This window comes from Carettochelys insculpta, chromosome 3 (genome assembly GCF_033958435.1).
Source record: "Carettochelys insculpta isolate YL-2023 chromosome 3, ASM3395843v1, whole genome shotgun sequence".
NCBI classification, from domain to species: domain Eukaryota; kingdom Metazoa; phylum Chordata; order Testudines; family Carettochelyidae; genus Carettochelys; species Carettochelys insculpta.
This window is the reverse complement of record NC_134139.1, coordinates 41,209,145-41,221,935: the sequence shown is the minus strand read 5'-3', so window position 1 is coordinate 41,221,935 and position 12,791 is coordinate 41,209,145.

Here is a 12,791-nt window from a genome sequence, read left to right as displayed (position 1 = left end):
CTGATGTCTTCACACACAAGCTCTTCTACAAACCACACAATTTCCTCAGTTTCCTCCAGGCAAGTATTCAGCAGTTGGTGATGACAAGAAAAAAAATGGGGGAGAGGGTGCTCCTGTGACTGCAAGTTCCACATGCAGTCTCCTTGCATCCCCCAGTACATGCCAAGAGTTTGCACATCCTGTTAAAACATGACAGCTGTGAGAGCTTTGCCCTTTACTTTTGCCTCAGGTTGTAGCTATTTCATAAGCTGCAAAGTACTTGTCAGGTGCCAAAAAATCAAGTTTTCATCACTTTCATATACAGTAGTCACTGAAAGAATTCATAATGTCTGAATCTTGTCACATCTATAGACAGATGTACCAGCAGTAAGGGAAAGAAGGGAAGTACTGAGGCTGGGGGAACAGAGGTGTATGGAAACACTTATTACCTCGTGCCTCACTGTCCTGAATGTTACAAATGCCTTTAGTGACATTTGTCTCTCATAAATGCATCTCTCCCTTTAACATTAAGTAGGGGCCATATTTTCAGAAGAGCTTGGGACTCACAGGCTGCGTCTACACGTGCACGCTACTTCGAAGTAGCGGCACCAACTTCGAAATAGCCCCCATCGTGTCTACACGCGTCGGGCGCTATTTCGAAGTTAACTTCGATGTTAGGCGGCGAGACGTCGAAGTCGCTAACCTCATGAGGAGATAGGAATAGCGCCCTACTTCGACGTTCAACGTCGAAGTAGGGGCCGTGTAGACGATCCGTGTCCCGCAACGTCGAAATTGCTGGGTCCTCCATGGCGGCCATCAGCTGGGGGGTTGAGAGATGCTCTCTCTCCAGCCCCTGCGGGGCTCTATGGTCACCGTGGGCAGCAGCCCTTAGCTCAGGGCTTCTGGCTGCTTCTGCGGCAGCTGGGGATCTATGCTGCAGGCACAGGGTCTGCAACCAATTGTCAGCTCTGTGTATCTTGTGTTGTTTAGTGCAACTGTGTCTGGGAGGGGCCCTTTAAGGGAGCGGCTTGCTGTTGAGTCCGCCCTGTGACCCTGTCTGCAGCTGTGCCTGGCATCCCTATTTCGATGTGTGCTACTTTGACGTGTAGACGTTCCCTCGCTGCGCCTATTTCGATGTTGGGCTGAGCAACGTCGAAGTTGAACATCGACGTTGCTGGCCCTGGAGGACGTGTAGATGTTATTCATCGAAATAGACTATTTCGATGTCGCAACATCGAAATAAGCTATTTCGATGTTGGCTGCACGTGTAGACGTAGCCACAGTTAGGCAAGCTCCACTTTCATTTAGGCATCAAAGTAAGGGTCAGCTTTTTAAAAGAGCCCATCTTGTTGAGTATGGAGGTTTGAAAATCCATCCACATATGTCAGGCAGAACTGCATAATGCTGAGAACTTGGAAGTCTGTCACATATTAGATCGTATGGCATTCGGCAAAACAGTTATCAGGATCACTAACACTGTTCCTTCAAATCCCCTGTTAGCACTCAACATGGTGGTTAACAAAGAAAGGTGCCTACTAATTCCATTGGGTTTCAGGTGAGGTCCTTTCCTTTCCAGGACTAGATTCTTCTCTACAGTTTTGTCAAATCTAATTTTAAATTTGCCAAGAAATCTGGTTTTCCTATTCCACAGTCTTATATGGCAGAGCTTTTCTTGATACTCATCCTAGGTTTCACATTGTTATTTCTGTACCATTTCTCCACTGCACTATTGAAAATGTCTACTCCCGCTTTAATAGACTTCTCGTATACTTGTAGCCTGATGTACTTCCCCCAGAGTTACGATAAAGCTAACCTCTGTGTATTCAATTAATGCTTTTCATTACGTATTTAGAACATTTTATAGAACTATCTAGGTGAGTGGCTCCTGAGTTCTAGTTTTTATTCCCAAGTCATTAATGAACAAACTCCTCTGAATTCAATAGAATTACAACTGGGTAAAACTTAGATCAGAGTTAAGCACATTTATGGGCAAATATCATCTCAAAGGAATTTTCTTGTAAATACACAACTAAGGATTTTTCATTCTGTTTGGCTTTTATGAATTTTTTAGGTTATTATACTTTGAATATGGAATTTATGACTATGGTAGCTAGCTGGGGGGTGATTGACATACTTACCTCTTTAGAAAATGGCACAGCAAATCGGTTTTCAAGGTGCTTTGAAAAGAGCAAGTTGTCATAATATTTCTGGGGATGTGGTTTGATGGATATCTGTTATTAAAGGAACCTTTCAGCTTTCTTGTTGTGATGTATTGTGTGCTTACATTTTTCACTTCTTTGGTCTACATCTGCATTCCCAGCCTGAGATTCTTAGATCATTAGTGAACAAATGGCATAGTATGAGTAGTTCAGCTGGGCACAATTGAGTCTAGTGACATTTTGGTGGATAAGGCAATAGGCCAGCAGAGTTTCTGCTTTAATATGACTCCTCCTGTAATGCCATTGAACACAACGGCAAAAATTGTCACATGACCCTCTGCCACCTGGGCTGTAGATTTCACTCCTCTCTGGAGAAATCTAATTCAAACTACAAGCTTTTATGAAAAACAAATGTTCCTAGCCCTTATAGTTGGGGAAAAAATCACATTTTTAAATTTAACCAATGCCATATTAAGGGCTACATCGACACTACAGTGATTTTTCAAAAGAAGTGCTTCTGAAAGAGATCTTCTGAAAAAAACACTTCTTTTCAAAAATTGCATCCAAACTCAAAAAAGTGGACTGAACCATTGATCTGTTCTTTTGATAGTGTCCACACAGCCCCTGCTCTTTCAAAAGAATGGGTTAGGGTCAAAATATCTGGCGCCATGAGGCCTGCTCATTCAAAAGAAGGGCCCATGGAGCATCTACACATGCTTTTCTTTTTTTTTCAAAAGAACCTTTCAGAAAAAAGTGATCTTCCTCATCTGGGAGAGAAAGAGTGCTACTGGAAAAAGAGTGCTGCATTCTTTTGATTGCAGATTGAAAGAGTGGATTTTGTGTGTAGATGCTCCATGCGTTCTTTTGGAAAAGGCCTCTTTTTTGAAAGAACTTGCTAGTGTAGATGCAGCCAAGAAGGCTATAGATAACAAGAAGAAATAACTCAAAGTTTTGATCTGCTCCATTCATGTCAATGGATTGTTAGGTCAGAAATGTAGAGAGGCTCATAAAACGCCACCTTTGGTAACTATTGCACTGGTGATTATTTTAGCAGAAAAAAATGAATCTAAGCACTTATTCTCCAATCCAAAACTGTTTCCCAACTCTTCTTGGGTGTTAAAAGCTTCACTTTGCTGGCCATACTGTTGGTGTTTCCCAGCAAACTGTTCATGTATCAAAAATGGAAATGTAGCGACTCCGTAATATATATTGAATTTAGTATCAAACGGAACAACATAGTTCTACTATGTTGATTGTATTTCGTTTGTCTATTTAATTCATTAAAATTTTAAAACATTAGTGATATTACCACACTCAGGCTGCATCTACATGTGCCAGCTACTTTGAAGTAGTGGCGCCAACTTCGAAATAGCGCCTGTCACGGCTACACGTGGTGGGCGCTATTTCAAAGTTGACATCGACGTAAGGCAGCGAGACGTTGAAGTCGCTACCCCCATCAGGAGATGGGAATAGTGCCCTACTTCGACGTTCAACTTCGAAGTAGGGAACGTGTAGTCGTTGCGCATCCTGCAACATCGAAATAGCGGGGTCCGCCATGGCAGCCATCAGCTGAGGGGTTGAGAGACGCTCTGCCCAGCCCCTGAGCTCGATGGTTGCCACGTGCAGTGGCCCCTTAAAGCTCCCCGCCCCCTCCCTTCCTGTGCAGGAAGCTGAGAGAGCGTGCAGGCGGCAGCCCAGCCACACGGCCAGCCTGCATGCTCCTCTGCAGCCAGACCAGCCACCCACCGCTGGGATGGCCGCCCCCCAGCCCCCAAAGCGCCCCCAGGGCACCCCCCCAAGGGGAGCCAGGGCTCCCAGACAAGCAGCCAGGCTGGGAAGCGGCAGCGGGGCCCCTCCTGGACGGAGGCCGCGCTTCGGGACCTACTGGGGCTCTGGAGTGAGGAGGAGGTGCTCCAGGTAATGGGGAGCAAGAGGCGGAATGTGGATGCATTCGCTCGGCTGGCCGAGGCCCTGGCTGCCTGGGGTCACCCTGCCCACACTCCGGATCATGTCCGCAGTAAAGTGAAGGAGCTGCGGCAGGGTTATGCCCAGGCCCGGGATGCGGCCAGCCGATCTGGGGCCGCCCCCGTCACTTGCCCTGTTTACAGGGAGCTCAGGGACATCCTGGGCCCCCGGCACACCTCCTCCCCTCTGGCCACTCTTGATACCACGGCTGACGAGCCCCAGCAGGCCCTGGAGGCGGAGTATGCCCTGCAGGTAAGCCTCGCACCCTGGGGGCACCCCCAGGAGCCAACCCCTGGGGCACCAGAGGAGGAGGAGGAGGGGGCGTCCTCCTCTAGTGACGGGGAGCTGTGGATTATTTTGCCCTCGAGGAGCTCCAGCCAGGCGTCCACCCACTGGGTGCCCGCCGACCATGGGAGCGGACCATCAAGTATGTAGCCCCCCGGTGCACACCCCTGGGGTTGAGGGGCGGGGGTAACAGATATGACCAGGGTCCTCCACATGCCTAGATGACCATGGCCCCAAGGACAGCAGTGGCATGTCCCTCAGAAGAGTGCATCAGCCCCTGCCCCCCAGCACGAGAGTGCCATGCCCCATCCCCGGGGTTGGGGGGAGCAGAACCTAGGGTCCCCCAGGGGGAGGGGGTGGGGCACCCATCATCATCATCATCATCATCTCCCGGGGAAGAGCCCCCCGGGGCCATCACTCCAGGCCAGCCCCTTGGCGGAGGACCGACCAGCCCCCGGCGGGGACGATGGTGGACCCAGCACCACCACTGGACGGCAACGGACCCCCAGCTGCTGGAGATCCACCATCTCCGAGCAGCATCTGCAGGTGGAGGAGCGGTGCCTTTAGCTGCAGGAGCGGGTGCTGGCCTGGCGCCAGGAGGCATGGGGGGCCTTCATGTGTACGTTTGAGCGTATCGCGGACTACCTGGACCCCATGCTGCGCCGGCTGCTGCTCTGCCTGCCCTGCCTGCTCCACCCACTGCTCCACCTGCCACCAAGGGCCCTTCCACCGAGGGAGACCTGGGGCCAGTTGACACCCACTGGCCTTATCTCCCGGTCCGCCCGGCTCCCAGCCAGCCCCGGCCAGGGCTGAGGCCGAGGCATGGATCGCGGCCGCCCACCCCCAGCACTGGATATTAGGGGGTGTGGGGCCCAGGATGTGCCCCCCTCTTTGTATATATTCCCCTCAGTTTTATGTTCATTTGTAAATAGTTTCTATTAGACCCCTGTTGTTAGATGACGCAGAGGGGCATGGTGGTGTCCCCCACAGGGATCTCCTGCTGGGGGATGTAGGTCCCCGCCCCCAGCCAGAGGCACAGGCCCGAGTTCCAGAATACCCGGGCATCATGGGTGCTGCCACACCAGCCCACATAAATGTCCAGGAAACGGCCCCGGCTGTCCACCAAGGCCTGGAGGACCACTGAGTGGTAGCCCTTCCTGTTTAAGTAGCATCCTCCACTGTGCTCTGGGGCGCAGATGGGGATGTGGGTCCCATCCAGAGCCCCGAAGCAATTGGGGAAGCCCAGGGTGGCAAAACCCGCGATGGTGGCATCCGGGTCCCCAAGCCTCACGAGCCTGTGGAGGAGCAGGGCGTTGATGGCGCGGACGACCTGCAGGGGAAGCACATGGGAGAGCACCAGTGAGGGGTGTGCAGGGTGTGTGTGGCCCTCCCCTGCCAAGGCTGCCTCCCCCTCCCCCAGTGGGTCCTCTTACCTCCATGAGGACAGCCCCGACAGTGGCCTTGCCAATGCCAAACTGCTGGCCCACGGATCGGTAGCTGTCTGGAGTGGCCAGCTTCCAGACAGCGATGCCGACCCATTTCTCCACACTGAGGGCACGCCACATAGCGGTGTCCTGGTGCCTCAGTGCGGGGGTGAGCCACTGGCATAGCTCCAGAAATGTCTGCCGGCTCGTGCAAAAGTTCTGGAGCCAGAGGTCGTCATCCCACTCTCCGAGCACCAGCCGCTCCCACCAGTCGGTGCTGGTGGGTTAGCTCCACAGCCGGCGGCGTATGAGGCGGGGGGGCGGGCGGGATGCTGCAGGGTTGGGTGTTGAGCCCTCCTCCCCTGCGAGCAGCTCCTCCTCTGTGGAAAGCATGTGCTCAGCTGCCTCCTGCATGGCATGGAGCAGGGCGAGCACTGCTCCTACAGGGGCGGCTGGGTGGACCTCTGGCTGCTGCTGCTGACGCTGGGGGTCCATGACTGCGTCGCTCGAGGTGTGCATGCCTATGGCTCTGCAGACCGCATGCTGTGCAGGCTGCGTGTGACTGGGAGGGGCCCTTTAAGGGAGCGGCTAGCTGTTGCCCCGGAAGCACTAGTCTGCCCTGTGACCCTGTCTGCAGCTGTTCCTGGCACCCTTATTTCGATGTGTGCTACTTTGGCGTGTAGATTGTCCCTCGCAGTGCCTATTTCGATGTGGTGCTGCCCAACGTCGATGTTGAACGTCTACAGCACCAGCCCTGGAGGACGTGTAGACGTTATTCATCGAAATAGCCTATTTCGATGTCGTTACATCGAAATAAGCTATTTCGATGTAGCGTGCATGTGTAGATGTAGCCTTAGTCCTCTACAAGCCTCACAGAGCCTAGATACTTGGCAGTTTGCCACAGAGAACACAGGGCCGTGACTAAAGATATGCTTCAGCACTAGGGATGCCTATTATTTGTTAGTAATACGCAACAATACTGTACTTTTAAACGTGAAAAACAGTCACACAGTCAAATATGCATCTAAGTTATATATTAAATGGTGTTTAACAACTCCGTATTTGGATGCACCTACCCAAAGAACCCCTTCTACAGCTTCCCATATACCAATGTGAATGTATGCCTATGTTCTTAATTGTAAATTTCGTCATAAGCCCTACCTAAATAGTGTCAATTTGCTTCTTACCTCAATTACTTATTAAAGAATCATGCAAGTGAGACTGGTGGTATGTAAAAAAGGGTGGGGAGGGAAGCCCAATTCCAGAGTCCAATAGCTTTGAACTTTAGAGGTTCCCTTTTTGCGCCTGCCTCAGATTACTGCCTTTTTGTGCAGTGGACCTGTGGAAACCATGCCATGGGGAGCCTTTCAAACATTGAAGGCCCAGCTATCGTGCAGCTCTAGAATCCTGATGAGCAGGGATTGCCAGGGCAAGTTGTCCACGACTAAGAACTCATGATCCATCCAGCCTCCCTCATAATTCTGATTCTGTATAGATAGTGAAACTAATGCAAGTAAATTGGATGTAGAGGCATGGTGATTGGCTGAGTTACCTCTGATGTAAAAATGAAACCATTTAAAAATTACATGAGATGTTGATATCACCTTATCTATAACCTATATGATCCTAATATAAGGCAATAATATTAATAACTAAGGTTCATTATGAATAATGTATTTAGTTTATAAGAATATCATTTGCATTATTTACTGTACATAACCACAGTGAGGCACAGAGCTGTCTGCACTGCTACATTCAGCTGTGGCTCATATGTTTGTTCTTATGACCAAACTTCATAAGCATCAAGGTTAAATCACCATCTCCCTGTAACAAAAACAATACAACATACCAAAACAAACAACATCAAAAAGACTAGATTGCTTCAGCTAACATTTCTGTTCCACCCTGTTATGTTGTGAGGTGGAGATTTAACCTTGCTGCCTGTGCCACTTGGACTATTAGAGAAAACACATAACCAGAAGCATAGTACAGCAATTTAGCTATATATATAGATTTCAGTAATTATTTTGTACAATAGACATTGAAAGTGACTTTCTCAAACCATGTAAGTTACTGAAGATATTTATATGCACACACAGAAATTCTCAAAGGTTTCTGTGCTACCTCTTTACTGGAAAGTTTATGGTAATAATTGTAAAATATTTTATATGAATATGTAATACGGCCAATGCAGTGGAATAGAATTTGACATTGTGTGAACCATTTCCAGGAACTCACACAGGTTTCTGATCCTGATATGTTGTCTGTCGTTAACTTAACAGGATGTTTGTTGTCGTTTGCAAAAGCATCTATGTGGGTGGGGCAATATGTTATTCCATTTTGGAATCCATCTGCCTACCTACAAAAGACACAGTTTATCTCCACTGATCAGACAGACACCATCAATTTTACCCAGATTGCCCATTTACAGTATAGGGACTCTGAGGCTGGGTCTACATGAGCCCCTTCTTTTCAGAAGGGGCATGTTAATGAGCGAGTTTGAAAGATGCTAATGAGGCACTGCTATGAATATGCAGTGCCTCATTAGCATAAAGGTGGCCACAGTGATTCGAAAGTGCCGCTTTCGAATCGCACGCTGCCCGTGGAGACGGGGGCCTTCCAAAAGGACCCCCTAGTTTTCCAAAGCCCCTTCTTTCTGTCAGGTGTTAGGAAGAAAACTGGGGGGTCCTTTTGGAAGGTCCCTATCTCCAGGGGTGGTGCATAATTTGAAAGCCGCACTTTCAAATTGTTGTGATCGCCATTATGCTAATGAGGTACTGCATATTCATAGCAGCATATTCAGCAGCACCTCATTAGCATCTTTCAAACCCCCTCATTAACATGCCCCTTCCGAAAGGAAGGGTCTCCTATAGACACAGGGTTACAGACTAGTAAAATCTTTTAAAACCAGATTAATGTTTTAAATAAATAATGGAGATATACATATTGCACAGAACTGGAAGGGACCTCAAGGGGTCATTGAGTCCAGCCCCTGCCTGCTCAGCAGGACCAAGCACCATCCATGACAGATTTTTTTTTTTAAATCTATTTGCTCCACACTCCTAAATGGCCTATTCAAGGATTGAACTCATACCCCTTGGTTTACAAGGCCAATGCTCAAACCAAAATGCAGCCTCAATAACTATCTTAATGGCCACATTGTACCATATTGTCTGAGTGTCTCTGTGGCAGATAGGAAAGACATTATGGCTGTGTCTACATGTGCCACTTCCTCCAGAGGCAGCATGGTAATGAGCCATCTGGAAGATGCTAATAAGGTGTGGATATAAATTTCCCACACCTCATTAACATATGGGCACGTGATTTGTAGTCTGGAAGAAGCTCTTCAGGACTCCAAAGTACACGTGCAGACGCGTGGCCCATGGGGGTCTTCTGGAAGGAAACCCTCCTTCTGGAAGCCCCTTCTTCTCCAAAATATTGAGGAAGAAGGGGCTTCCAGAAGGACGGTTTCTTTACAGAAGATCCCCGCAGGCTGTACGTCTGTACGTGTATTTTGGAGTCCACAAGAGCTTCTTCCGGACTTCGAATTATGTGCCCATATGCTAATGAGGCACAGGAAATTTACATCCATGCCTCATTAGCATCTTCTGCGCAGCTCATTACCATGCTGGTTCCAGAAGAAGTGGCACATATAGGCAAAGACAATATGTCTGTCTTCTCAGCAAATAAGATTAAATGCTTGATCAGAATTAAGATATTCTTATTGTTTGAAGTGAATGTGTTTTTTATGTGTAAGAGAAAGAGATTAGTATTAATTGTGAAGAAATGAGTGTCACCTTTAATTCTAAATGCAATAAAGTTACAGATTATTCTTTTCTCACCAATTTATTTGCACTGTGGGCACATCCTTGCACAACCAATAGCAGAAGATAATAAGTCCACCTGAAATATGTACTGGTAGATGAGTTCCAGGTTACTTATTATGGAGCTAATTCAAATCCCACTGCAGTCAACAGGAGTATTTATGGGCTACACTGGGTTTTGAAATAGGTCTCCTGAACTCTTGCTTTTAACTGATAGTTTTGATTCTGTGTGGGAAACGTCATGCATTACATGTTGGCTCGCTGTTCACCCATTAACTTTTAATTGCTGCAATTTTTTTTCATTTTTGAATAAATCATTACAGTTGAATATTTTTGATATCTGAGAAAAGATTGAGACACATGGGATCTGAAATATATTGTTTGTTTGGTTTTTTTGCACAGTAATACCATTTTACAATACCGATATACTGATATATTGATCGTATTTTCAGAAATCTCTGCAAGTGGCTTCTTAACCCTAAAAATCCACACCACACTACAACATATTGACCTAAAACAATTCAGTTTAAATTATATCATCAAATTTGATTAAATGATTGGTTTAAATTAGTTCCAAATGCAAAAGGTGCCTAGTTTAACTTAATTTAAATATGTAACGGGGATATCTCAGTGGTTATATCATTGGCATTGGCAGTGTTGTGAGTTCAGTCCTTGAGTGGGGCCTTTCAAGGGTCTGGGTCAGGTTAGATTAAGAAAAAATATCTGTCAGGGGTGGTGATAGGCCCTGCTGTGAGTGCAGGGGACTGGACTTGGTGACCTCTCAAGGTCCCTTCCGGTTCTATGAGCTATGACATGAGGGATAGCTCAGTGTTCTGAGCATTGGCCTGCTAAACCCAGGTTTGTGAGCTCAGTCTTTGAGCAGACCATTTAGGGATCTAGGGAAATAGATTAAAAAAAATTGTCAGGGATGGCGCTTGGTCCTGCTGTGAGGGCAGGTGACTGGACTTGATGACCTCTCAAGGTGCCTGCCAGATCTACGAGATATGTATGTATGAGTCTCAGATAAGTAATGAAAGTTGGACCAAAAGCAAGGATATAAAGGACTGAGAACAAATAAAACCACTGAAGTTGATGAAAAGCCTTTCTCAGTATATAAAGCAGAAATCTGTCAGGTAATGAGCTACTTGAGCTGTCTATGTTGGATGACAAAGACTACCAATATTAACATTCACTCTGTCTCCTCAAAATAGGTGAAATCAATAAAGTTGACATTTATGTCTTCTGCACATGATGCTGGATGAATTGCACTGTTCGCAGGGTACTCAGCAACAGGAATTGGCAAGCATAGCATCCAACCCATTGTCAAGTGGGAGGGCTGGAAGAGCAGCTGCAGTCACTCAGCACCTGTGATAGAGAATGGAACATGGCCACCTGAACATATGTAAAGGTACGTTGAGCAGCTCCTTCATCATCCAACACCTAGAGATCTCCTCCCTGTACACCTGTCAATGTTATATATAATTCTCATACGTTTCACCATGGGATCTTTGTGCCTATTGGCATCCAGGGTGGACCCTCCCTCAACATTATGCCAGAACATAGAAATTACCTTACTGCTGTGGTTTTCAACCTTTCTTCATCTGTGGACCCCTAAGAAATTTTGAATGGGAGTGTGGTCTTTGAAAATTTGTAGCTCCACAGACATATTGATTCAGATCCTGTGTACTCTAGTATTTTATCACTAATAGGCTGTGTCTACACGTGCCCCAAACTTCGAAATGGCCATGCAAATGGCCATTTCGAAGTTTACTAATGAAGCGCTGAAATGCATATTCAGCGCTTCATTAGCATGCGGGCGGCAGCGGCACTTCGAAATTGACGAGCCTTGCCGCCGCATGGCGCGTCCAGACAGGGCTCCTTTTCGAAAGGACGCCACCTTCTTCGAAGTCCCCTTTTTCCCATGAGCTCATGGGAATAAGGGGACTTCGAAGTAGGCGGGGCCCTTTCGAAAAGGAGCCCCGTCTGGACGCGCCGCGCGGCGGCAAGGCTCGTCAATTTCGAAGCGCCGCTGCCGCCCGCATGCTAATGAAGCGCTGAATATGCATTTCAGCGCTTCATTAGTAAACTTCGAAATGGCCATTTGCATGGCCATTTCGAAGTTTGGGGCACGTGTAGACACAGCCATAGAGGCCAGCACCTCAATGTCTCAGAGAAAGGTACACAAAACCATGCAGTGGGCAGCCCTATTCCCCAATAGTTAATTTTTCTTTTATGCTCTGATGCCTGAATACCAAAATTCTTGATTGTTTTTTGAAAAAGTATTTACTGTTGTAATTCTAAAATGCCCATCCCTGTAATACCCAATCCTTTTTTAAAATTCTGCCAAGCACTTTGCCCCAACAATACTGAGTGGCACTGAGTTATAGATAGCTAATTGGCCAGAGGAAATGAGGAAGCTAAGCAGTACAGAGAGCTTTGTCAAGACTTTATGTGTCTTTGTAAATTTCATCCTAATTTCATCCTATAGGAATACTCTTTTGAGCACTATATGCTGATATCAGGGTCAATTGGGGGTGGGAGTAGGGGTGTAGGATGGCCATTTGGCCTTGGCTTCAAGCTCAAAGGGGATCTCAGATTTAGACACTTGTTAATGTTTTGGCATTTGATAAGTTTCACATATTGTTTGTATGTAGTTCCCACAATAATTAATGTATTTGCACAGGGAAAAAAGGCTAGAAACACATTTGTTAAATAAAAATATTTGAATTATGTCTCACTCCTTTTCTGGTGTCCAATTTCTTGTTTTTATATCTTACTTTTTTATTTTTATTATGGATAAGGGCATCAAAAATTTGCAAGTGTCCTGGACCTCGCTGGACTTCTGATAGGGCCAGGCTAATATACTTATTAAAATTCTCTTATCAGCATTTATAGGTAAACTTTGCAAATGACAATAGGGTACTCCTGGGGATTATAAAATTAACATTTTAGCATCTGGAAGCATTACACTCCCTTGACTGGCTTCCTTGGTTCATTTCTTCATAAAATGTCCACAATCTGACAAGAAACAAATTTCACAGGGATGACATTTTCTTTTAAAGCTACAGACTAAAATGGCTACCCCTCTGAGATGATTCCCATTTAATGTTTCGCTGTAGCTTAGGGACTGGAAAAACTCTTCATTCCTCCTGGGG